A 24,482-nucleotide genomic window follows, 5' to 3' on the forward strand; every position below is an offset into this window, starting at 1 on the left:
TGGCTGCATCGTTCTTAAAGTGCTAGTCTCATGAAAATTACGTCATAAAATATCTGGCTTTTTGTGTGTGATGTGCTCAAATAAGCCACAAAGTTATAGGGCCAGTGGCGCGATGGATAACGCGTCTGACTACGGATCAGAAGATTCTAGGTTCGACTCCTGGCTAGCTCGAAAATTTTAAAGGGTGGTGTAGTGGTTCGCACTGTTGCCTCACAGCAAGAAGATTCTGGGTTCAGTGGTTGGTGGGGGCCTTTCTGTGTGGAGCATGTTCTCCCCATGTCTGCGTGGGTTTCCTTGAGGTGCTCTGGTTTCCCCCACAGTCCAAAGACATGCAGTTAGGCTAATGTGGGGTGGCCTTGGGCTGAAGTGCCCTTGAGCAAGGTACCTAACCTCTGACTGCTCCCCGGGCGCTGTAGTGTGGCTGCCCACTGCTCTGGGTGTGTGTGCATGCGTGTGTTCACTGCTTCAGATGGGTTAAATGCAGAGGATGAATTTCACTGTGCTTGAAGTGTGCATGTGACAAATAAAGGTTTCTTCTTCTTCAAAGTTAGCATATAAATAAAAAAATTGGTTCAAAAATACATTTTTGCATATGAATTCTGCTCCAAGAATCACTAAAAGCTTGTCCGCCATTATGAGATCGCAGTGATTTACAGGTTAGCGGTGCTGCATGCGTGACATCATGTGCACCAATGCCTTTTTTTGTGTCCACATGGACTCCATACTATTCTCTGCAGTGGCGTCCATTCTTGAAACTAATTCTTTTGAAAGAGACAAAAAGGCTCTTCAAATTCATCCTCAATCGTTGGTTGGTTGTCTGAGGATGATTTAGAACCTATAGCCACGGAGAAAGAGGTAGACAAATATACAAGCCAAGTTGCTCGTGAAGAAGAAGAGCAACAGGGGGGCAGCCAAGATGGCGTCAGTGTAATATGTGATTTGTGGAGCTCCGCAACATGATGAACGAAACCTAATGTGCTGAATTGCTAAATATGCTTAAGGGCTGATTAGAATGAACCTAATTGATAAACTAAATAGCGACTACAAGGACCTCGCTCAGAAACAATTTTTTAATCCTTGTTTTCTTTCATTTTATTCACTGTTATCCAGCTAGCGCCTTTAGTTAACCATTCAGTGAACCTGCTAACTAAAGAAGTGAACATAACACTATACGAAGTAAACCGACAGGAGTTGGTAAGCATACTTGCTATTTTTTCAGGTTATCCATCAATATGGAAACAGAGGAAGATAGCTGCGCTGTAATGCATTTCTATGCCAGAACGTCTCTGAGGGAAAATTTTGAACCAGATGCTTTACAAGACAGAATGGAACAGTGTTTGGTGCCACTACCAGAAACTCCAAAACCACGACCAGCCAAAAAGTCGAAGACACATGCCAGTGACGAGGATTATAAAGAGGCTGTGCCCATCTTGCTTTTGCTAATAATAATGGAAATAATTGAAAAGATGCAAGAAGAATCTCTCAGACGGCTTCAGTCACTTGAGGCAATGGTTAACAATAATACAAATTCCATTAAAAGTGTCACCGACATCCTTGATTCTATGGGGAAACAGGTAGAGGACATGACAAATAAAGTCATCGCCTTACAAAGTAAAGTCCACATCTTAGAAAAAGAGAACAGTGTCCTCAGAAACAAAGCAGCAACCTGGATGCCTAAAAAAGAAGATGGAATCTATGAGTGTCTGGCATTCCGGAGCAAGCAGGTGAGAACGTGAAGAATATCATCGTTGACATTTTCAAACACGTCTCCCTGGACATCGTGGACTAGGTGGCTTACTCAGTGGACAATGCTCACAGATTAGGTCCCTGCTCTGCAGAGGTGCGCTCCAGCCATTGCATCATAGTTCAATTCCTGTCACGAGCACACAGGGACATTGGTAGTGGCATTTCCAAAACCCCAGGGCTGTCCTGAGATCACTGAAATATGCATAACTCACAGCAAACCCAAGGAAGTGTACAATTTGGTGGGTGGAAGTACAGTATCTGGGCTTTCACTTGGGTCATGGGCAGGTGCGTCCCTAAATTGATAAGAATGCAGTGATTGTGGCCTGCCCAAGACTCAAGACCAAAAAGGGGGCTGGCTGGCTATTACAAGAGGTTTTTCCTAATTTTTTGGAGGTTACCAGCCTGCTGATTGAGCTCACTAAAAAGGGAGCACTAGAGCTCATCTAGTGAACAGAGCAACTATGCAACGGAGGACAGAGCCATGCAAACGGGCTTTTTCACAGATTGAAATATTGTTTCTCCAAGACCCTCGGTGTAAACATAAATACACAAACAAAACAAGCATTAATTAAAAAAAAAGCACACACATACAATACCACACAAACAGAAATAGTGCAAATTGCATGAGTGCAAATGGTAATAGTAACAGTGCAAAATGGCTAAGGATATGGGAGTATCTGCAATATGCAAATCATGATCCATTTACAGGATGAGTCGTGAGCAGATGTTGAGGTGAGGAAGTGTCATAAAGTGACAAGTGCTTTATTACTTGACAATACTACAGATGAATTGTAGTAACAGACTGAGTTATTTGGAGATAGGGGAGAGAGAGAGAATTCAGCATCCTGACAGCATGGTATATAAAGCTGCTCGCCAGTCTGGTGGAGCTAGCTTGGAGGCTCTGGTACCTTTTTCCAGAAGGCAGGGGACTGAAGAAGGTGTGTGAAGGGTTAGTAGGTCTATGTTTTGGTTGTACATGGCTGCCTGCATCACTGTCCCAGTCTGTAATGTCGAAACAGTTCTGAAGTGCAGAAGTAGCACCTCTGGCTGCACACGTATCTCTTTAAGAACTGATTTGGTCACTTTCACCCTTGGCCTGTCTGCTGGCTTTAGCATAACTGTGATGTGGTCAGAGATTCCGAGGTAGGGGAGGGGGGCAGCCTTGTATGCTCCTTTGGTGTTAGTGAAATCAATGTCCAGTGTATTATTTCCTCTTGTTGGGAAATCAACATGTTTGTGTAGCTTGGGTAAAACAGACTTTGGATTGGCATAGTTAAAATCCCCAGCAAGAATAAGAAATCTATCTGGGTGGGCTGGCTCTTGCTCACTGATAGCTTGGTACAGTTCACTTCGTGCTGCCTCTCTGTTGCTGTTATTAGTGCTGGGTGGAATGTATACAGTTACTAACAAAATAGCTGTAAATTCCATCAGCAGGTAAAAAGTTCAGCACTTCATGATCATAAACTCCACCAGAGCTGAACAGTGTTTAGAAACCACTATCATATCCTGACACTGAGCATTGCTTGGTCTTACCTCCCACTCCCCAGGCTCCGTCAGCTATGTGGCACATTAGCCAGTCTAGCTGTATGGCGGAGTCCGGGATGATGTTATTTAGCCATGTTTCTGTGAAAATACAAACACATTTTCTTGTGTCGCACTGGGTGGCTCTCAGAAGGTGTACATGGTCCATCTTATTGTCTATGGAACGAACATTGGCAAATATGATGGCTGGTACTGCCGGTCTATTCGGATGAGCCGCTAGCCTAGCCCATGTCCCTCTGCACTTTCCCCTTTCCTGCTTCCTCTCACAATGCCTGCAGTGCCCCCTCTCCTGATAGGAAACAGTACTTGAAGTCAGTGATGTTGTGATCTGGCAGAGTAGGCTGAGGCTCTAGAGATTTTGTTCTTGTGCTGCTTGTCAAACTGTGTTCACTTGTTCTGCCAATATTCACCAAAAACTGGCAACTGTACTTGTGTCTTAACATATACAACCATGTAGACATAGATGAAGAAACATTTCAAAACATCATGTTATTGGGTTTGTGAGGGGCTGCTGCATCCATACATGCCGCCGTCTTAAAACCATCTAATAACCATTAGATAAACCAACTTTTTTTTGAGTGTGTTGCAGGCATCAAATTCTGAGGTTTTTTTTAATTTTTACAAAATACAATTAAGTTGGTCAGTAAAATTATTGAAAATCTCTTCTTTGTCCTTTTGTCAGTTCAATAAAGGTTCACATGAATTAACACATCACAGATATTTGTGTTAATTGCTTTTTGGAAAATATCTCAACTTTTCTGGAAATGGGGTTAGTATTAGTCCATATGGAGATTATAACTAGGGGGCGTGTCACTCTGTGTAATCATCTGACAAGGCTGTTCCTGATTCGCTGAGTGAATCTACAGCGCTGGGCTCATTCAGTTTGCCCAAAGCCTCATTTTATATCATTCTTTATTTTTCTTTTCTTCTTCTTTATTATGGTGCTCTTGTACTTGGCTTCACAAAAGTCCAAAATAGTAATCTTTAAAATTTTGTTAACCAAAATAAGACAATGTAGAAGCCAAAAAATGAAATATTATACTGATTTTTTTTTTTCTTTGAAAGACATGAGGGCTTAGTCCTGCTAGTCCACAAGCTGCCGCTGGTGATTATACAGTTGAAGATTAGTGGGGAAAAAATTATTCTCGTCTTTCTCTAAATCTTCAACTGTCCAGTTTCAGTGAGTCTATTGCCATTGTTTCCTCAGATTCCGGTTCTTGACTGACAGGACTGGAACTTGATGTGGTTTTCTGCTGTTGTAGCTCATCCAACTTAATGTTCGATGTGTTGTGCATTTTGAGATGGTTTTCTGTTCATCATGATTGTAAAATTTGATTAGTTGAATTGTCAGAGTGTAACACTTTGGCAGCTTGTGTAATTTCTAACAGCTGGAATACAGATATCACATTTCTGTATGTTGTATATATCAGATACTCACTGTGAATGTCTGAAATTCCTCGTGGTGTTTGTCATTCAATGGGGCATAGTGGTGTTTTCTCTGTTTCAGATTAGGTCAGGAAAAAGTGCAGACATTCTCTTTTCATTTAATGTTTTGGTTTATGATTGTGCTGTTACTCACCTGAAAGCTTTTAGTATCAGCAGCTTGTTTCATTTCCCAATATATAACCAGAAAAAAAAAAAAAAAAAAAAAAAATATATATATATATATATATATATATATATATGGTGTTTGTTCTAATTAATGTCTATTATGACCCTGTAAATATTGTTGAAATCATGTACGTTGTTTGACATGTCACCTGATATCAACAGTAAATATGCTCTGAGTAATGTAAAAACCCTGCCCCAATAAGGTGGTGTGACTAACTGCCTCCTAAAGACATTTTACAGGGCCACGATACTTCATTAATTCTCTGTAGATACTGAAATACTGCATGAATGGAGGTAGATATAACATGTCTGCATAACTCTAAATAATTTACATTTAAGTCAGGTAATGTGGTTTCTTCACTGCTGTGGATTTTCATGCAGTGTTGGTTGTCCCTGTCTCTTTGTTTCTGTTTCCTTTGCAGCTGTGTGTAATCAAACCCAACCTCCTTGTGTGGAGGCCGCTGTGGTTTTATTTTACACAATTCTCTGAAAGTGCTTCGAACATCCCTTACCAGATTTTAGTGTAATATAGATACAGTACATCCAATCAGATTTGGGCTCAAAAATATATTAAACAGACCTGCAAGAGACACACATAAAGAACACATTAAATCTCAGCCACAGTAAACAAACAAGAAGACAGAGTCAACTATATCCCCTGCCCTATATACCAACTATATACCAAGTTTCAAGATATTATTTGTCACAGTTTTCAAGTTCTGCTGCAGGAAACCAACCCTACCTCTTTACACTGACCTCAGCAGCCCATGGCATTGGCCCACCTGGCGTTGGTCCAGGTGAGCTAAAAATTTAAATTTCTCACATTTCTTATTATACCTTATAAATTATACCTTATAAAACTAGACATGTTAAATAGTTTACCATCTAAATTGCATTTTAATACGAGACCAGGAACATGTTCTGTTTAGTTGGTAAAGTTTGGCTCTTTGAATCCGCCATTACACGAACGCATTCCTGGTAAGTTACTGTTCATTCAATGAAGTGACGTCATATGCGAAACACTTGAAAGTTTGTGGCATTTCTGGCTTCATTTGCTTTGCAAAGTATAACACGTTTTTAACAATTTTTTTTTTTATTCTGCAACAAAACTAAAACCAAAGCATGCCTCCTCAGGGTTGTGTCCTTCAGGGCTGTTCAAGTGTAGCCAATTAAAAAAGCAGAATTTTGATCCATTGTAGCCCAAAGTCGGCAGGACACTTGCGAAACGAATGGGTTTGATTTGTACTGACGAAGAGAGGTAACTTCAAGCCGACAGGACGGTTTGGTGTCTGCTCCATACATTTTGAAAAAGATAAATTTGTCATGCAGATTCATATTGAAGGATTTGAGCGATGTCTGGTACGCGGAGCAGTTCCTACGATCTGGAAACAAAAGTCAGAAGCGCCATCCCAAAGAGCTCACCACACAGTAAGTGTCAAGCTTGCATTTAGCCTGTTGCTTGAATTTATGAGTTGTCCATCAGCATCGCCAGACCCATTTTACTGGGACATGTGCCCCAATATATATCTGCTGTGCCCCAGTAAAATTTCCTGATCACATTTCAGAAACAGTAATGTATTTGGCACTGTGGAAACAGTTACAGCAATTACTGTTATTTTTTTACTAAAACCCCGATGCTGTAGTTGAAGGAGAGGGTGTAAAGGCTGTTTGTGTTTGTGCCTGATGCACAAAAAAAGTTTATTGTGTTTCCAGGCAGTATTTGATGGAAGATGGATATGATGTGTTAATAGTAGCTGAAGATACAGTATTAACTGAACAGTGCACATTTTGATCATGTTGTGAGAGAATCTCATTCAGAGCCTAAAAATACAGAAAAAGTTTTGTGTAGCTTCCAGTAGTCTGAATAACCATGCTGCTCCACGATGTGAGTGGTAAGATGGCAGTCAGATGGTTTCACTCCAAACAGCGCTCTAAACATGATTTAGCGAGGCTAGTGGAGCTCGTGGACACATTGCTTCTAAATTGTTGTAAACAACCCTAAAGATGCTGAGTGTCAAGCATTTGGGTGTAAAATAAACCTGATCACTGATCATTTTATGTGACATGCTTTTGTTTTTATTCACGGAGAAACGAGATCTTTGTAGACGGCAAGAATCACACTGCAATGACAACAGGATTGTTTATTAGTATCTGTGTCAGTACTGAACATGTGTTATCGAGCCGAGTAGATTTAAGAAGAAGAAGAAGCCTTTATTTGTTACCCGTACACTCAAGTACACAGTGAAATTTCTCCTCGGCATTTAACCCATCTGAAGCAGTGAACACACACAAGTGAGCATTGAGAACACAAACATACCCACAGCAGTGGCCAGCTATGCTACAGCACCCAAGGAGCAGTTGGGGATAAGGGTGAAGTGTTCAAAAAAATGTTAGGAACATGTAACATCACCTTGTTAACATGCATACCAAGTTTCAAATCTGGATCATGAATAGTTTTAGATATATGGTCCAGAAACGAACATTGCTCTGAGAAACTAAGTCAAAATCAATTTTTTATGTAAAAATTTGAAAAATACTTTTTTCAAAAATCCAAAATAGCAAAAGGCACCAGTTCACATGTTGCTTTATGTGTCTGACTACACTATACTATAACACTGGCCACTAGGCAGTGTGTCTCATCTCATCTCATTATCTCTAGCCACTTTATCCTGTTCTACAGGGTCACAGGCAAGCTGGAGCCTATCCCAGCTGACTACAGGCGAAAGGCGGGGTACACCCTGGACAAGTCACCAGGTCATCACAGGGTTGACACATAGACACAGACAACCATTCACACTCATGGTCAATTTAGAGTCACCATTTAACCTAACCTGCATGTCTTTGGGGAAAACCGGAGCACCCGGCAGAAACCCATGCGGACAAAGAGAGAACATGCAAACTCCGCACAGAAAGGCCCTCGCCAGCCACGGGGCTTGAACCCGGATCTTCTTGCTGTGATGCGACAGCACGAACCACTACACCACCATGCCGCCTAGGCAGTGTGTATGACCAGTAATTACTGACACTGGCTACTAGGCGGGGGCGGCACAGTGGTGTAGTGGTTAGCACTGTCACCTCACAGCAACAAGGTCCTGGCTTTGAGCCCAGTGGCTGACGCGGGCCTTTCTGTGTGGAGTTTGCATGCTCTCCTCGTGTCTGCCTGGGTTTCCTTCAGGTGCTCTGGTTTCCCCCACAGTCCAAAGGCATGCAGGTTAGGTTAATTGGTGGCTCTAAATTGACCATAGGTGTGAATGGTTGTTTGTGTCTATGTGTGAGCCCTGCAATGACCTGGTGACTTGTCCAGGGTGTACCCTGCCTCTCACCCATAGTCAGCTGGGATAGGCTCCAGCTTGCCTGCGACCCTGTAGAACAGGATAAAGCGGGTAGAGATAATGAGATGAGATCTCAGCAATGGTGAAATCTCATCTCATCTCATTATCTCTAGCCGCTTTATCCTGTTCTACAGGGTCACAGGCAAGCTGGAGCCTATCCCAGCTGACTCCAGGCAAAAGGCGGGGTACACCCTGGACAAGTCGCCAGGTCATCACAGGGCTGACACATAGACACAGACAACCATTCACACTCACGGTCAATTTAGAGTCACCAGTTAACCTAACCTGCATGTCTTTGGACTGTGGGGGAAACTGGAGCACCCGGAGGAAACCCACGCAGACAACATGCAAACTCCGCACAGAAAGGCCCTCGCCAGCCACAGGGCTCGAACCCGGACCTTCTTGCTGTGAGGCGACAGCACTAACCACTACACCACCCCATGGTGAAATCGAATTTGTAAATAAAATCACTGCCCTGACTCTACTCATCAGGCCAGAGCTATTTTCTTTCTGTGTCTGTTTTGTACAACATAAGGAAACAGTATAGTAACTATAATGGTAAAGAAATAAAACAAAAGAGGCTGGCTATGATATAAGAACATTCTACAACCCAGAAACAGATGGGAGCTCTGCTTTTAGGCAGTGCCTCATTCTATATACAGAGCCTCCAACTCTCCCGCCGTGAGCGGGAGATCTCCCGCTTTAGGGAACATTTAGAAAATCCTCCCAACCTCCCCCTGACAACATAAAAATCTCCCGCCCGCCCTTACTACACATGATTAGTTAAAAAAATATATAACTTGATATGTTTATGTTGATGAAAATTAATAGTTGATTTTCTGCTTTTCGTGTGTCTGACATTGTATGGGTGGACTCAAGTGTGTATCCCGTGGTATATGCCAATTCCCCGGTCAGTACACTGATCGGCGTAACGGGGGGATTGGAGTGAATGCCGGAAGCATGTGCTCGCAGATCAAGGGCGTGTATGAATGGAGCGGAATTTGGACGACCCTATATCTGACAAGGTTAGATCACCAGACCAGACAGATTCTAATGAACTTGTCTCACTTTTATTGTCTGATTTTTACTAACTTAAACTTAGAAATAGAATATTATTAGAAGAACATCATCAGAGGGTCTACCATTGGCAATTTATAATAGTCATAATTGACATTAACATTGACTTTAGGCATATTAAAGTTTGGTCTATAGTCACTGGATTTATCTAGATCTGTTACTATTAATAAGATTTAATTGACACGAAATGTGGTGAATCATTCATACTGTATATGTATATGCTCAAGGGCACTTCAGCCCAACACCACCCCATGTTAACCCAACTACATGTCTTTGAACCATGGGGTTAACCAGAGCTGACACAGGGAGAACATGCAAACTCCACACAGAAAGGCCCCCACCAGCCGCTGGGCTCAAACCCAGAACCTTCTTGCTGTGAGGCAGCAGTGCGAACCACTACATCCCCCTGCTGCCCAAGTTAATACATTTTTAAAGTCTCCCCCGCAGGGAATTGAACCCCTGTCTTCTGCATGACAGGCGGCAATACTGTCCACTATACTAACAAGGATGACACAATAACCCTCATTTATCAATCTAATGTAGAAACCAACGCAGATCAAAGTGTAGAAATCACCGTATGACAGGGTTCACGTGTGATTCATGAAACGTTTGTATCTTGCCAACCACAGTGTAAGAATGATTGGGCATTGATAAATGTGGTGGGTGAAAACCATTGTCATTTCAATATCACAATCCTAAATATTATCGGTTTAGAGGCCTTGCTCCTTGACTTTACGACATGGAGAGTGGTAATATGGTCAAGAAGAGAAACTTATCTGCCCTCAGAATAGAAGCTTTAACATCACAAATCCAATGGAATTATTTCTATTTGGCAGCCTGAATAGTAGCATCACAGGAAGGCAGGAAAATGTGGTATGGAAAGCACTTACTGCTGGGGTCAACAGCGTTCCTGTCAATAATCAAACTCCAGCTGATGGTTTCATATTTAATTTATAGGCCTACGTCCTGGGACGGCACGGTGGTGTAGTGGTTAGTGCTGTCGCCTCACAGCAAGAAGGTCCTGGGTTTGAGCCCCGGGGCCGGCGAGGGCCTTTCTGTGTAGAGTTTGCATGTTCTCCCTGTGTCTGTGTGGGTTTCCTCCAGGTGCTCCGGTTTCCCCCACGGTCCAAAGACATGCAGGTTAGGTTAACTGGTGACTCTAAATTGACCGTAGGTGTGAATGGTTGTCTGTGTCTATGTGTCAGCCCTGTGATGACCTGGCGACTTGTCCAGGGTGTACCCCGCCTTTCGCCCGTAGTCAGCTGGGATAGGCTCCAGCTTGCCTGCGACCCTGTAGAAGGATAAAGCGGCTAGAGATAATGAGGTGAGATGAGGCCTACGTCCGTGATATTGGACAGATCACACAGCACTCAACTGTTCCTTTTCAAAATTCAACAACCCCCCCCCCCCCCCCCCCCCCGCTTGCTTATCTATCTATCTATCTATCTATCTTTCAAAAAAGTTCGTTGGTCAGACATTTCTCTGCCTGTTTGCAATCGCTAGCAAAGCTGTAAAAGTGTAAGAGATTGGCCCAGGCCACCTTACCCTCTACCAGCTTTCTGCACCTCCAATCCAGTGTCACTAACCTAATCCAGTGTTAAGTGTAGATCAGGTTTCTCTTCATTGACGCATAAATCTTTTGCTTTTTACTAAAGATTTCTGTGGAGGCTTTGCTCTGACGGAGCTGAACATTTTTGGTCAACAAATGTTAGAACTACTGATCTTTTTGCGTTGAAGCACTCGCCTCTCTCACACACCCCACAAGCCGATGTCTCTCTTCAAAAGGATCCAGCTGTTGGTGGCGGAGTCTACCTGTGTTTACCTTTCTGGATTTTAATATTTGGAAGTGGTATATTTAAAGCTATTGACTGCAGTAAATTATCACTTCTCAGCCTTTTGGTTAAGATCAAGTGTAGTAGGTGTTCTTATCAATTTAATATCTGATATGTTCTCTAAATAAGGATATTATATCAAGCGATTTTTTTTTTAGAATGGTTGGTTGGAATAGGGGCTTGTTCTTTTGGCTACAGCCATCAACATGATGTTATAGTACCTCCAGGAATGGTACCTTTGTTCAAAAAAAAGTATTTTTTTCTTTATTTAACACACTCTTTTTAAATGAAATTGATGAATGGGTTTTTTAGAGTAGTGAGTTAAAATAGGAATTTGGTTCTTTTATTCTATATGCTCATGTGGTATTATAGTGGATTTAGGAATGGTTACCTTATTTTAGAAAAGAAAGAAAAAAATATTTATTTTACCTGCCCTAACTTTTTCCTTATTTTCTGGTTTTCTCCATGTTCAACAACACAGGTGTAGAATTGGGTGTGGGTGGTATGGGCATGTCCCTACTAATATTTCTGATTGAAGAAAAAAATCCCGCCCCATGCGCGGGACACAAAGGGTTACTGTAGGTTTCCATTGGGCGAAACACCACGCCCAATTCGCTCATGAATATTCACTCTGGGGGCGTGGTCACGAAAACAGCAAGCCCATGTCAGTTAGCAAGTGCGGTTGCAGTGCAGTGAGCGGCTGCTCGCAAGCAAACTGTCCTTGAGGAATGTAGCGTTAGATTAGCTTGTAAAATGAATCAGTTAACAACAGTTTGGATTCAGTGTGTAAAAATGACAACATGGGAATATGACTGTTTTCTAAGTTTGTGTGGCATGTAAATAACAATCCGACAAAAACTGGAGTTCATTAAGGTCACAAAGACATTATTAAATCATATCAGATTGTGCTAATGTTGGCTAATATTGCACCGAGTCTTGTTTGTGAAGTGCCTGCAAACTTTAGCAGCCCGCTAACCCTGAATTTGAAGCGCTTCAGTTAAGACCTGCAGAGCCCTGACCAAGTTCCTGTAACATGACACATGTAAACAACAACAACAACAACAACCCCATGGTGATGTGGACATTGTTCGCGGCCCAGGCACCTTTTAATCAAATCAAACATTTTCATGGAATCAGCAAAACAGCCTCCGCCATCTTGATCAGAAATGTTTGGTTCCTCCGCCTCTCTTTTGAAAACTTTTTTAAGCGTGTTCTGAATTGAAGAAACACATTTTACACAATTTCCCTCGACCAGAACACTATGTGCGCTTCAGCAGAACCCTGTCCCTCCCTCCCCCCTCCACTCTGGGCTCAAGGACACAACAGAAGGGCAATAATATACACTTTCTGCTTGTAGCTTTTGAACCGTTCGCCCACCCTTTGGCGTGTCTTCACAAAACCTGGCTAAGCGCGCTGCATCACTCTCACAGTTTCCCCCAGGGGAACTGTTGTCTCTAGTTATTATTAGTGATGCAGTGCACAGCACGCGTCACTATTGTTCGTAACAACAACCAATCAGAATTCAGATACATTCTGTTGCCAAGTATAATTATAACCTTCCAACGTATCAAAAAAGTTCTCGAGCGCTCATGCTATTTTACCGTTAGACCAATCACTATACACATAGTGTATAGTGAATGGCCTAACGGTAAAATAGCACGAGCTATTTTACCGTGAGACCAATATTATGGTCTACCCATAATACTGAAATGTCATTATGTTGCAAGCGTTTGACTTTGGTGCAGACTCAGCAAATTATTTCAAACTGAGCAAACACAAAAGAAGTTTCTGTCGCAGAGATGAGAGATGGCCGAGGAACGAACCTAGCTATTTTTGAGTGGTTGCCCTTTTTCATCCTGTCGTGGCAGAGCCCCAGTGGCCTAATGGATAAGGCACTAGCCTCCTAAGCCAGGGACTATGGGTTCGAGTCCCATCTGGGGTGTGAGGTCAGCAGAGTGGCGCAGCGGGAGCGTGCTGGGCCCAGAGGCCGATGGATCAAAACCATCCTCTGCTAGACTTTTTACTCCAACATTTTCCAGAAGACAGCTATTGCAGGCTCCAGACCCACAGAAAGTGAGAGGTCAGCAGCGGGAGCATGCCGGGCCCGGAGGTTGATGGATCGAAACCATCTTCTGTCGAGTCTGCCAAATTTTACTCCAACGTTTTCCGTGACCCAGTGATTGTGGGTTCGAGACCCGTGTGGGGTGTGCAGAGTGGCACACCGGAAGCGCGCTGGACCCAGAGCCCAGACGCCGACACAGTCCGCTGCTCTTTCTAGCCACTTTTCTTCCCAAAATTCCCAGCAGAGGCAATAAACGTCATCTATGTGTCTTACTAGAAATTTGGTGGCTGGCCTCGAAAATTGTCCATCAGGAAGCCTGATTTTCAGTGCTCTGTCACTAGTTTGCCATTGGTCAGTGCTTTGTATCACGCAGACAGGCACATAGGCATTATGGGAGTGAAATAAGGCCCACCGCATCTACCAATTGTTGTCACAGTATGCTACCCATGTGTACGACTCACAGATCAGAGCTCTTTGGGCAGCAAAGATCCTGGTCAGTGAATCAGGAAAAATCAGAGTGACTTCATGGTTTTCTAACTTTTTTCCACATTCTTCTTAAGCACAAGACATAAAACGTAATTAATCAAGTGCCCTGAATTGTACACATACAGTCGTTCATTTTCTGTACCCATGAGCTATCTCAGGGGTAACCCAGACACATTAACACCTCTGGGCTATTCAGAGTTTTCGCTTGACCTTCTCTAGGTCTAGGGACTGGGGCAGGAACCCGGAGCACCCGGTGCCAATCCTCACAGGCACGAAGAGAGCATGCATGCTCCAGGCATAAAGGCTGCCGGTCACCCACTAGGCTCAAGCCCAGACCCTGCTCGGTGTGAGTTGACACTTCTAACCACTGCAACATTATGCGGCCTATGTAAATTCAGTACAAAGCTGTGCTTTCCAATGTAAAATTGCTTGGCTACGACTGGCAGTGTACATGCTTCCAAAGAAAAGTCTACGGTACTTACTTAAGTCAGGGTAAAATGCCTTGTGAGCAATTTGTGACTGGAATGAGGACGTGCTGACATTAAAGCCGGATGTTGCAAGCGTTTGACTTTGGTGCAGACCCAGCAAATTATTTCAAACTGAGCAAACACAAAAGAAGTTTCTGTCGCGGAGATGAGAGACAGCCGAGGAACGAGCCTAGCTATTTTTGAGTGGCTGCCCTTTTTCGTCCTGTTGTGGCAGAGCCCCAGTAGCCTAATGGATAAGGCACTGGTCTCCTAAGCCAGGCACTGTGGGTTTGAGTCCCATCTGGTGTGTGAGGTCAGCAGAGTGGCGCAGCGGGAGCGTGCTGGGCCCATAACCCAGAGGCCGATGGATCGAAACCATCCTCTGCTAGCTGGTGGTCTTTTTACTCCAATGTTTTCCAGAAGACAGCTATTGCAGGCGAGGAGTGGGCAAGGAGATGTTCTGATTATTTAACAGATTGTCAGCTACACAAGAAATCCTGCCTCAGCCAGCCCCAGGATGTTTGTGCGCCGCCACCAGCCTTCCATCCCCTGCCCCTGGCCCAGTGGTTTGAGGAAGTGCATGCCAAGGATGGTTTCGGCCGTGGACCTCCACTGTGCGTTTGGATGTATAAAAATGGGTGTCCGGTGATGGACAGGGTAAAGGACTATATAAGAGGGACACTGGATCAGGTATACAGCGAGCTACCCAGGCTGTCCGGTTAGAACAGGAATTAATGGATGTCCACTCACGAGAAACCGTGTAAACCGTGGTTTTACTAGAAAACAGAATAAAATACAAATACAACAAGACATGAGCAATAATATACACACAAGCAATAATGTAAATAATGACAATGATATAAATACAAATACACATCGCATTAAATATATATTAACGCAAATGAATAATAACTATATACAATGTAATACAAATGTAAAACACACAAATGAATACTATATAAGTAAAACAATGTAAAGCCCAATGAATGCTATTTACACCCCATAATAAATAACACAACACACTAGATACTGACTATATACACGATATGTACACAATATGTACAATGTGTACAACGTACACGGAGGATGAGGATAGCTGCCTACAGCAGCTATCATTACCAAGGTGCGTGGTGCAACTGCTTACAGCGAGTCACACCCGCATGAAGACACAGAGTGTGTCGGCTGAATGAAGGGGAGCATGGCTCCTTTAAGCGCTGCCCCGCGCTGTATTGCGCATAGAAGGTTAGAATATGTGGCGCGGTTATGAACTGTACATACCACCACTACACTCCCAACACGGCAATAGCTAATAATGAAATGTGCTCCCGTAACAAACCGTGGTCGAGAAAACAAGCGCTATCATTACATGGCTACTGAACAGAACAGAACAAACACGTAAGAAAATAGACAGACACAGGATGAGAGAATAAGAGAAGAAATACTCGCTAGCATTACCGCTACATGTAACAGTTACAGATAGCGAGTACACACATAACACAGTAGCTACGCAACAATAAACAACTTACATTCAAGGACGCACGGAATGCACACACGGCACGAATGATGGACGTTGGATCCTGACACGTCCGCGATAGAAAGACAGAAAGCAAGAAAGAAATGAAACCGAGAAAGAAAGAGAGAAACGGATCCAAATATTCACTGATGAGAAGCAGGTGTTGCATGGAGTCCCCGTCTGTTGTGTGCCGTGTTTTCCTCGATGTTTGTGCGCATCTTATATAGTCCACGCAGCACAGTGTGATGGACAGTGGCGCCAGGGTGTCTGAAGTTGGCGTGTGATGGACAGTGGCGCCAGGGTGTCTGAAGTTGGCATGTTGTAACATGCCCTGACAACTAACGAGTTGGGAGCCACTATGTCTGACAAGGGTGCCTGTTTACTACTTTTAAAGGTCAAAATAATTAAGACCTGGCACCGCAATTCTGAACAGCCGCCCCCAACTTTGTGGAACAAAGTTGTGTCCATGATGTCAGGCAGAGGTGTCCTGAGGGAGTGAAGGGAGTCTCACCAGGCGTGAGACTGGGCGTGTGTAGGTCCGGTCCTTGACCTGCACCTGTGCAGTACGTACCCTGCCATCTGCTCCAGGGATGACAGCAGTGACCTTGCCCACAGGCCACAGGGCACGTGGGAGTTGAGGGTCGACAATCATCACGATGCTGTCAACGATGAGGTCCTCCCGGTCTCGTTGCCACTTGGAGCCGGTTTGAAGAGAGGGCAGGTAGTTCCTGATGAACTTAGCCCAGAATTGGTCCACAAGGGCCTGGCACTGTCTCCACCTGCGCCTGCTCAGGATGTCGGAGTCGGTGTAGACCACTTGTGGTATGGAGGGGTCGTGCCGCCCCATCAGCAGCATGTTTGGAGTGATGGGATCTGGATCTGCGATGTCTGACGAGGTGTAACCCAAGGGCTTGGAGTTGATGATGCTTTCCACCTCGATCAGCACTGTCCTCAACACCTCCTCAGTGACTGTCTGTGCATCGAGTGTAGTGTGTAGGGCAGCTTTGATGGAACGGATCTCCCGTTCCCAGGAACCACCGAAGTGCGGAGCATGTGGAGGATTGAACTTGAAGTCAATCTGTTGACTGGCTAAGTGGGACTGTAGCTCTGGGCTGAGGGCTTTGAATGTCTCCTGCAGTTCAGACTGACCCCCTCTGAAATTGGTGCCTTGGTCGGAGAGCAGCTCATGTGGCTTCCCTCGGCGTGCGATGAAGCGCCGCAGGGCCATCAAGAAAGCATCAGTGTCCATGCTGGTGAGGAGGTCTAGATGCACTTCATGGATTGTCAGGCACTTGAAAACGATGGCCCACCGTTTCTCAGTGCGTCGGCCGATTTTGATGAGGTACGGCCCGAAACAATCCATTCCAGTGGAATAGAAGGCTGGCTTGTGCAAGCGCAGACTTGATGGTGGCAAGTCAGCCATTCTGGGGATCACTGGTGTGCCTCGCCACTTCTGACACTCTGGACAGCTGTGCTGATGTTTCTTGACAGCCGCTCTCCCACGCATGATCCAGTACCGCCGGCGCAGCTCAGCAAACACTCGCTCTGGTCCTGGGTGCGCCAGGTGGCTGTCGAAGTCTCGGATGATGAGCTGTGTGATGGGGTGCTGAGGGTCAAGCAGGATGGGGTGCAGAGTCTCCTCCTCAACCGTGTCACACCTGCGCAGACGACCTCCGACCCGGATCAGCTGTGTCTCAGCGTCGTACTCCGGGGACAATGTGAGGATCCTGCTGTCAGTGGAGACTGGCTTCCCCGCTGAGAGCAGGGTGAGGTCTTCGGGGAAGGAGTCACTCTGTGCCTTCCTGAGGAGTGCCATCTCCGCTTGCCTGTAGTCCTCAGCTGTGATGGCGGATGTGGCCGCCTCGTGACGCGCTCTGACTGTGGCCTCCAGCAGCTCTGGATATTGACTGAAGTTCCCTGCATCAGGCAACGCAGGGTCAGAGGTCACGGTGATGTGGCCGCAGAACTGGGACTTCCGCAGCTCGGTGGCGTCCTGCAGCAGCTCCACTGATGGTGACGGTGCACTGATGAACAGGCACGCTGAGGTGGAAGACCGATGCTTGACAGCCTTGGCGGGGCCTTGAAGTGTCCACCCAAGGCGTGTCTTCAGGGCAATGGGTCCACCTGGTGGGCCTATGTGCACAGGCTCGATGGGGATGAGGAGGTCTGGGTAGTCAGACCCAATGAGGAGCAGCGGACGGGCCTGAGTAAAGGAGTGAAGAGGCAGCTCTCTGAGGTGGCGGTAGGTCTTTTGGAGAGCCTCAACTGGGTGTGAATGAGGGGACAGTCCCAGTTCGGGTGATGTGAAGGCCCGCTGTATCTTGTACCGCTGCTGCGGTTGACTGAGGGATGACACAGAGAAGGACACTGACCTCCCCGGCACCGTTCTGATGTCATGACGGATGGTGCGGAGGGCCAGGTTCTCACTCTGTCCTTTGAGGCCAAGCTGCTGCGCTGCTTGGGGGAGGAGCATGGTGCGCTCTGACCCGTCATCGAGGATGGCGTAGGTCTCCATCTTCTTGCCCCCGTGATGAAGGAGCACCTTCACCATCTTCAGCAGCACACAACTACCTCTGCGTGCTGGGTCGAGGTAGTAGGTGGATGGCTGGCTGGGTGAAGACAGTGTCGCAGTCTCCGGCCTGCTTTGTGCATTCACCTCATGCAGTACCTCGAGGTGCAGGCGATTGCACTTCGGGCACCGTGCCTTGAGGTAGCACTGAGCTGCTTGATGGTCGCGTCCACACCTCCAGCACTTCTTCCCAGTCTTGATCCACTGGAGCCTCGGTTCCAGTGACATACTCTTGAACGCAGTGCACTGGTTGAAGTAGTGCTCCGTGCTGTTGCAGAAGGGGCAGTACTTCTTTGGAGGCTCCACCTTGGCGGGTGTGCGTGGAGCTGACTTTGATGGCTGCTGAGCTGACTTGGTTGGGGGGTCTACCAGCAGGACCGTGGTGGAGTGTGTGGCTGCCGGCTGCTTGCCTCTGGTGCTCCGCTGCCGCTCTGCCTGGCTCGCTGTTGCCTTTGGCGGGTCGTTGGTCTCGTCCAGCTGCACACCAACCTCGTGCTGTAACCATGCGGTGAAGTCCAGGAGTGTGGGGACAGGCACACGGTCTGGGTCGATGTACCGCCTGAAGGCAGTACGCAGCTCGTGAGGCAGCTTGGGCAGCAACCGAGACACATGCGAACCACACCGTAGCTCAAGCTGTTCCTGGGTCCCCATCTTATCCAGCATCCCCACCAAGGACTGCACCTTCAGGGCGAAGTTCCTGAAGCCTCTCTGGTCACCGCTCCTGACAGGGGGCTCAGCCAGGACCTGGTTGATCTGCCTGAGTGCCAGTTTGCGGGGCTGCCCAAAGAGCTTCGTGAGGGCTGCCATCGTATCACTGTAGGGGTAGCTACTGTGGCAGTAAGCATCCGCTACCAGGACAGCATCCTCTAGCTTCAGGTGGTCCAGCAGGATCTGATATTTGAAGCGCTCTGTCGCGTCGGGTGGTAGGACGTTGTCGAGTGCCAGCTGCATCCTGTTGAACTGCCGTGGGTCGTCCTCGGTGAACGCTGGGATTCTCATCTTGGGCCCGCGGTAGGTCAGCTCCTGAGGGGGAAGAGATGTCAGTCGCTGTGGGACAGGTGACAGCCTGTGATGATCTGGTGCCACTGCCCTCTGACCGGCCGACACCGGTGATGACGTCCGCTGTCTCTGAGCAGACGAAGGGCGCCATGGGCTGAATGGCGCTGAGTACTGTGGGGTGGCAGGAGAGGGTGAGGATGACGTGAATGAGTGACCCCGTGGCAGATTCATGCTCCTCAGGTGCTCTGTCAGCTCTGCCGTCAGTAGTGTTGGCAGATGGGGAGCTCCTCCGTGTGGCGGTGTGGACGTCGCTGCCTCAGCTCCTGCGATGTGTGGCCGAGGTAGAGGTGACGACTGCTCTGCCACCGGGGCGCGGCGATGTCCACTGGTTGAGTCAGCAGGGCTGTATGTTCTGTCATGCTGCAGTGGTGATGATAGGACTGCTGGGGGGGTTCCAGGCGTGACGGCTGGAACCTGGATGTCCCTCGCTGGAGTGCGTGGAGGTGATGCATAGTGTTGTTGTTGCAACAGGTACTGCACATCCCGCTGCAGCTGCCGATTGTCCTCCCGTATCTGCTGAAGGGCGAGGAGGATAGCTGCTGACGTGTCCAGGGGAGTCTGCCCAGCAGGGGGAGTGTGTGATGTCTCCCGGGGCCTGCTGTCTCCCACGTGGGAAGAATCATCCTGGGTATGTGCGCCGTCCTGTGGCAGCCGTCGCTGAGCCTGGGTCACCACGTCGTCATCCAGGTGCCTGGGGTGGTGGTGCTCACGGCGAGGACGGGCACTGCCATCATGAGTGGACATCCTGACTGTGTAGAATGCTGTATCCGGCTCGAAGGACCATATAAAAATGGGTGTCCGGTGATGGACAGGGTAAAGGACTATATAAGAGGGACACTGGATCAGGTATACAGCGAGCTACCCAGGCTGTCCGGTTAGAACAGGAATTAATGGATGTCCACTCACGAGAAACCGTGTAAACCGTGGTTTTACTAGAAAACAGAATAAAATACAAATACAACAAGACATGAGCAATAATATACACACAAGCAATAATGTAAATAATGACAATGATATAAATACAAATACACATCGCATTAAATATATATTAACGCAAATGAATAATAACTATATACAATGTAATACAAATGTAAAACACACAAATGAATACTATATAAGTAAAACAATGTAAAGCCCAATGAATGCTATTTACACCCCATAATAAATAACACAACACACTAGATACTGACTATATACACGATATGTACACAATATGTACAATGTGTACAACGTACACGGAGGATGAGGATAGCTGCCTACAGCAGCTATCATTACCAAGGTGCGTGGTGCAACTGCTTACAGCGAGTCACACCCGCATGAAGACACAGAGTGTGTCGGCTGAATGAAGGGGAGCATGGCTCCTTTAAGCGCTGCCCCGCGCTGTATTGCGCATAGAAGGTTAGAATATGTGGCGCGGTTATGAACTGTACATACCACCACTACACTCCCAACACGGCAATAGCTAATAATGAAATGTGCTCCCGTAACAAACCGTGGTCGAGAAAACAAGCGCTATCATTACATGGCTACTGAACAGAACAGAACAAACACGTAAGAAAATAGACAGACACAGGATGAGAGAATAAGAGAAGAAATACTCGCTAGCATTACCGCTACATGTAACAGTTACAGATAGCGAGTACACACATAACACAGTAGCTACGCAACAATAAACAACTTACATTCAAGGACGCACGGAATGCACACACGGCACGAATGATGGACGTTGGATCCTGACACGTCCGCGATAGAAAGACAGAAAGCAAGAAAGAAATGAAACCGAGAAAGAAAGAGAGAAACGGATCCAAATATTCACTGATGAGAAGCAGGTGTTGCATGGAGTCCCCGTCTGTTGTGTGCCGTGTTTTCCTCGATGTTTGTGCGCATCTTATATAGTCCACGCAGCACAGTGTGATGGACAGTGGCGCCAGGGTGTCTGAAGTTGGCGTGTGATGGACAGTGGCGCCAGGGTGTCTGAAGTTGGCATGTTGTAACATGCCCTGACAACTAACGAGTTGGGAGCCACTATGTCTGACAAGGGTGCCTGTTTACTACTTTTAAAGGTCAAAATAATTAAGACCTGGCACCGCAATTCTGAACAGGATGTGTTCCACTTCATGAGGCGGTTCACTGACAGTCTCACCACAGAACACCATCCACTGTATGGTATGTTCTGTTCTAAATTGTCAAGCACAATTTTTGAGTGGGACAAGCAGGATATCTGTCATCTGAAGGAGGCCAAACAGGCAGAGCTGAAGAAGAAACATCCTGGCTATGAGCCAACAGATGCTCAGGTGTTGGCAACCATCAGCACAAGTGAGCTAGTGAGGCACTGCCGCAGGAGAACCCGAGGGGTAGAAGAGACCCATGCACTCATCAAAAGTCTGCTTGACTCCATATGGCAGCTGGTGGACAGCACTGGACTGCACCTCATCAATCACAAGAGCATGCCTCGAGTGTGGGAGATACAGCAGAAACACCTTGCCTGCATCCAGGATCCACCAGGAGTGCAACTGTACATCAACATTGGGTCAGGGGTGGAGAAAGGGGACAAGACACTTGACACTATTTTTTCCTCTTTTTCACTTCTTTTCCCCATTCTTTCCCCCATTTTCTTATTTTTCTTTTTTCTTTTCTTCCCCCCTTCTTACAGTCCATTATGCCCCTCGCTTGGCCGGGAAGGCAGCTATGCCAGCCACTATACCACCAACGCTGCAGGCCTACCCTGGGGACACATGCCAAAGTGCCATTGCTTCTGTATTTGAGGCCCAGGCAACAACTGATCGGCCCAAGAGCTGAGATTTCTGTAGTGTAGTGGTTATCACGTTCGTCTCACACGCAAAAAGTCCCTGGTTCGAAACCGGGCAGAAACAGCCCTGGGTTGGTTTATTTATCTATTCATTTTTTGAGCAACTGCTGAGCTGTGATCTCTGCTCTGACCGTGCCAACTACAGAAGCAAGTGTTTGCTTTTCACCAGCCAAGGTATGGACACATTTGCTGAACAAATCTTACACAGTGACTCTCCAGTTCTCTGTTTGTGGACAAACATACACCTGTCGCTTGTTGCCAACGAAAGGAAAACACACAGGAGCCTGTGTTGTTCACGGCTTCATGGGTCGACCGTGCGCAGGGGCAAACTGATGTCATTCAAACCTGCAAACAACTACTTACGGTACGTTGCTCGTGGAAAGCGGAAGGAACAGTCCTCAGTCACCTCCTTGGCCCATCCAAACAAGGCATTCGATTTCTTACCGTGATGATGTTGCAGCGCTTTTCGATGCTGAACCTCGTCACACTCGACCACCAGCTCATCTCTACGATGCCAAGGCCGTGCCCCTATTCTCATGACAATTGTTTAAGTGTGACCCGCGTTCTTCTTGAGGCCCAGGCAAGAGCTAACATACGTGTGGTTTCCGTATTGTATTGGTTACCACGTTCGCTTAACACGAGAGCGGTCCGCGATTCGAAACCGGGCGGAAACGGTGCTGGTTTTCTTGAACTTGGCAGCGAACAAATGTGGAGCTGCCATCTCTGCTCCGTCCATGCCTTTTCGAACAATCCCAGACCGAGACGCTGAAAAAGCTTTGCGTGTTTTCTGCTGTGCAGTGGTTTCCCCTTTCACCTGACAAGCGAATAGACACTCCTGAGAAACCTGGCAGAGCCATGCTTTGCCTTTTGAGCTCTGCTTTCGTTAACGTCCAGTTATCGCCTTGCTAAAATCAGGTACTCTCGAAACAGCCAGAAAGACAGACCCTTAATGTGACCGGATTGCTTTCTGTGGATTAGTGGTTGTCATGTTCTCCTACGTGCAGACGACTGTCGGGACAAAGCCTCATTTGAACGGTTTCCCTGCCTCTCTGGTTTTCCGTCAAGGTCCGTGACGGCTGCTTTAAAAACAAAATCGAGCATTAAATCTACATTTCTGTTGACTGTGGAAGCATGGACATTGCAATTGGTCACAAGGAGGTGGTGTTCTCAAATACCACTTGGTTGCTCATTTACGGAGTGAGGTCAGGTCAACAGGGCTGCACACGGCATCAGAATGCTGCAAAGTGGCACTGACTCTGGAATGCTTCATCATGTATCAACGAGTATTTGCCAGCCAACATTCAGACACATTTGCTTATTAACTCTAAAGCCGTGACTGTGCAGTTCTCCGTTTGTGGAAAACAGGCAAAGTAGCCTGTCGCCAATGAAAGACAAACACACAGGTGCCCGTGTCCTTCAAACACACCCAGGTTTGCGCAAACTGATGCTATTCGACTACATGCAATGCGAGCGGAAAGCAGAAGGAGCAGCCCTCAGTCACCTCCCGATCCGTTCCTGCTGTTTCCTCCCAAGTGCCTCGCCACACTATCTGCCTTTCATCAGAGCAACGAAGCGTGAAAGGGTGTGCGTTGGCCGGGAATCAAACCCGAGTCAACTGCTTGGAAGGCAGCTATGCCAGCCACTATACCACCAACGCTGCAGGCCTACCCTGGGGACACATGCCTAAGTGCCATTGCTTCTGTATTTGAGGCCCAGCACTGCAAAAAATGCCCTCTAAAAAATAAGAAAAATATATAGTGTTTTAGGGGGAAAATCACTTATTTTAAGCAAAATAATCTGCCAGTGCAGCAAGATAATGGGACTTGGTAAGATTTCTTAAAACAAGAAAAAAATATGCAAGTAGTAAGCAGACCAAAAATCTTAAATTAAGCATAAAAAACTAGTTTTTATTTTACTTGTTAAGATTTTCTCTCTTATTCTAAGCCATTTCTTCTGATTTTCAGTAATTATTGCTTAGAAACCAATTTCATCTGAGCAAATATTGCTCAAAATTAGCATTTAATAGGCTTAAAAACAAGGCAAATGTGCTTGATTCCAGCTTATTTAAAGGCTCAAAACAAGTTTGTTTTTCTTAGCTAGAATACTTATTATAATCTGGCTTATAGTCTTGGCAGTGCTATTCCCATTTTTGTGAACCCTCAAAACCTAGAAATAGGCTTCATCCTCAATCTTCCCGTTATTGAATGGCAAAACATATACAGAATCAAATCTGTCCTTAATGTAGGTTTCTGGAACAATGACGTACACGTACGTTTGCAGACACCTCCTACCATAGCCTATCACGATGACAACCCCTCTATCTACCTCATCCCTAACTTAGACATGTGCACCTCTACCAAAGATATCCACTGGGTCT

The 24,482-nt window shown here is 46.2% G+C and overlaps 4 non-coding genes and 1 pseudogene across 4 annotated transcripts; all 5 read left to right on the top strand.

Annotated features, from left to right (window-relative positions):
- Nucleotides 1–10,912: 10,912 nt before the first annotated feature.
- LOC132896666 (U5 spliceosomal RNA) lies at nt 10,913–11,019 on the top strand (annotated as a pseudogene).
- A 169-nt stretch (nt 11,020–11,188) lies between these two features.
- Nucleotides 11,189–11,381, top strand: LOC132897735 (U2 spliceosomal RNA). Its single transcript, XR_009656369.1, has one exon. It is a non-coding gene; the product is annotated as a U2 spliceosomal RNA (small nuclear RNA).
- A 1,628-nt stretch (nt 11,382–13,009) lies between these two features.
- Nucleotides 13,010–13,082, top strand: trnar-ccu (transfer RNA arginine (anticodon CCU)). Its single transcript has one exon. It is a non-coding gene; the product is annotated as a tRNA-Arg (tRNA).
- A 1,389-nt stretch (nt 13,083–14,471) lies between these two features.
- trnam-cau (transfer RNA methionine (anticodon CAU)) lies at nt 14,472–14,543 on the top strand. Its single transcript has one exon. It is a non-coding gene; the product is annotated as a tRNA-Met (tRNA).
- Nucleotides 14,544–22,096: 7,553 nt separating this feature from the next.
- trnav-cac (transfer RNA valine (anticodon CAC)) lies at nt 22,097–22,169 on the top strand. Its single transcript has one exon. It is a non-coding gene; the product is annotated as a tRNA-Val (tRNA).
- Nucleotides 22,170–24,482: the final 2,313 nt, after the last annotated feature.

Source organism: Neoarius graeffei, chromosome 1 (assembly GCF_027579695.1).
Source record: "Neoarius graeffei isolate fNeoGra1 chromosome 1, fNeoGra1.pri, whole genome shotgun sequence".
In the NCBI taxonomy this organism is placed as follows: Eukaryota; Metazoa; Chordata; class Actinopteri; order Siluriformes; family Ariidae; genus Neoarius; species Neoarius graeffei.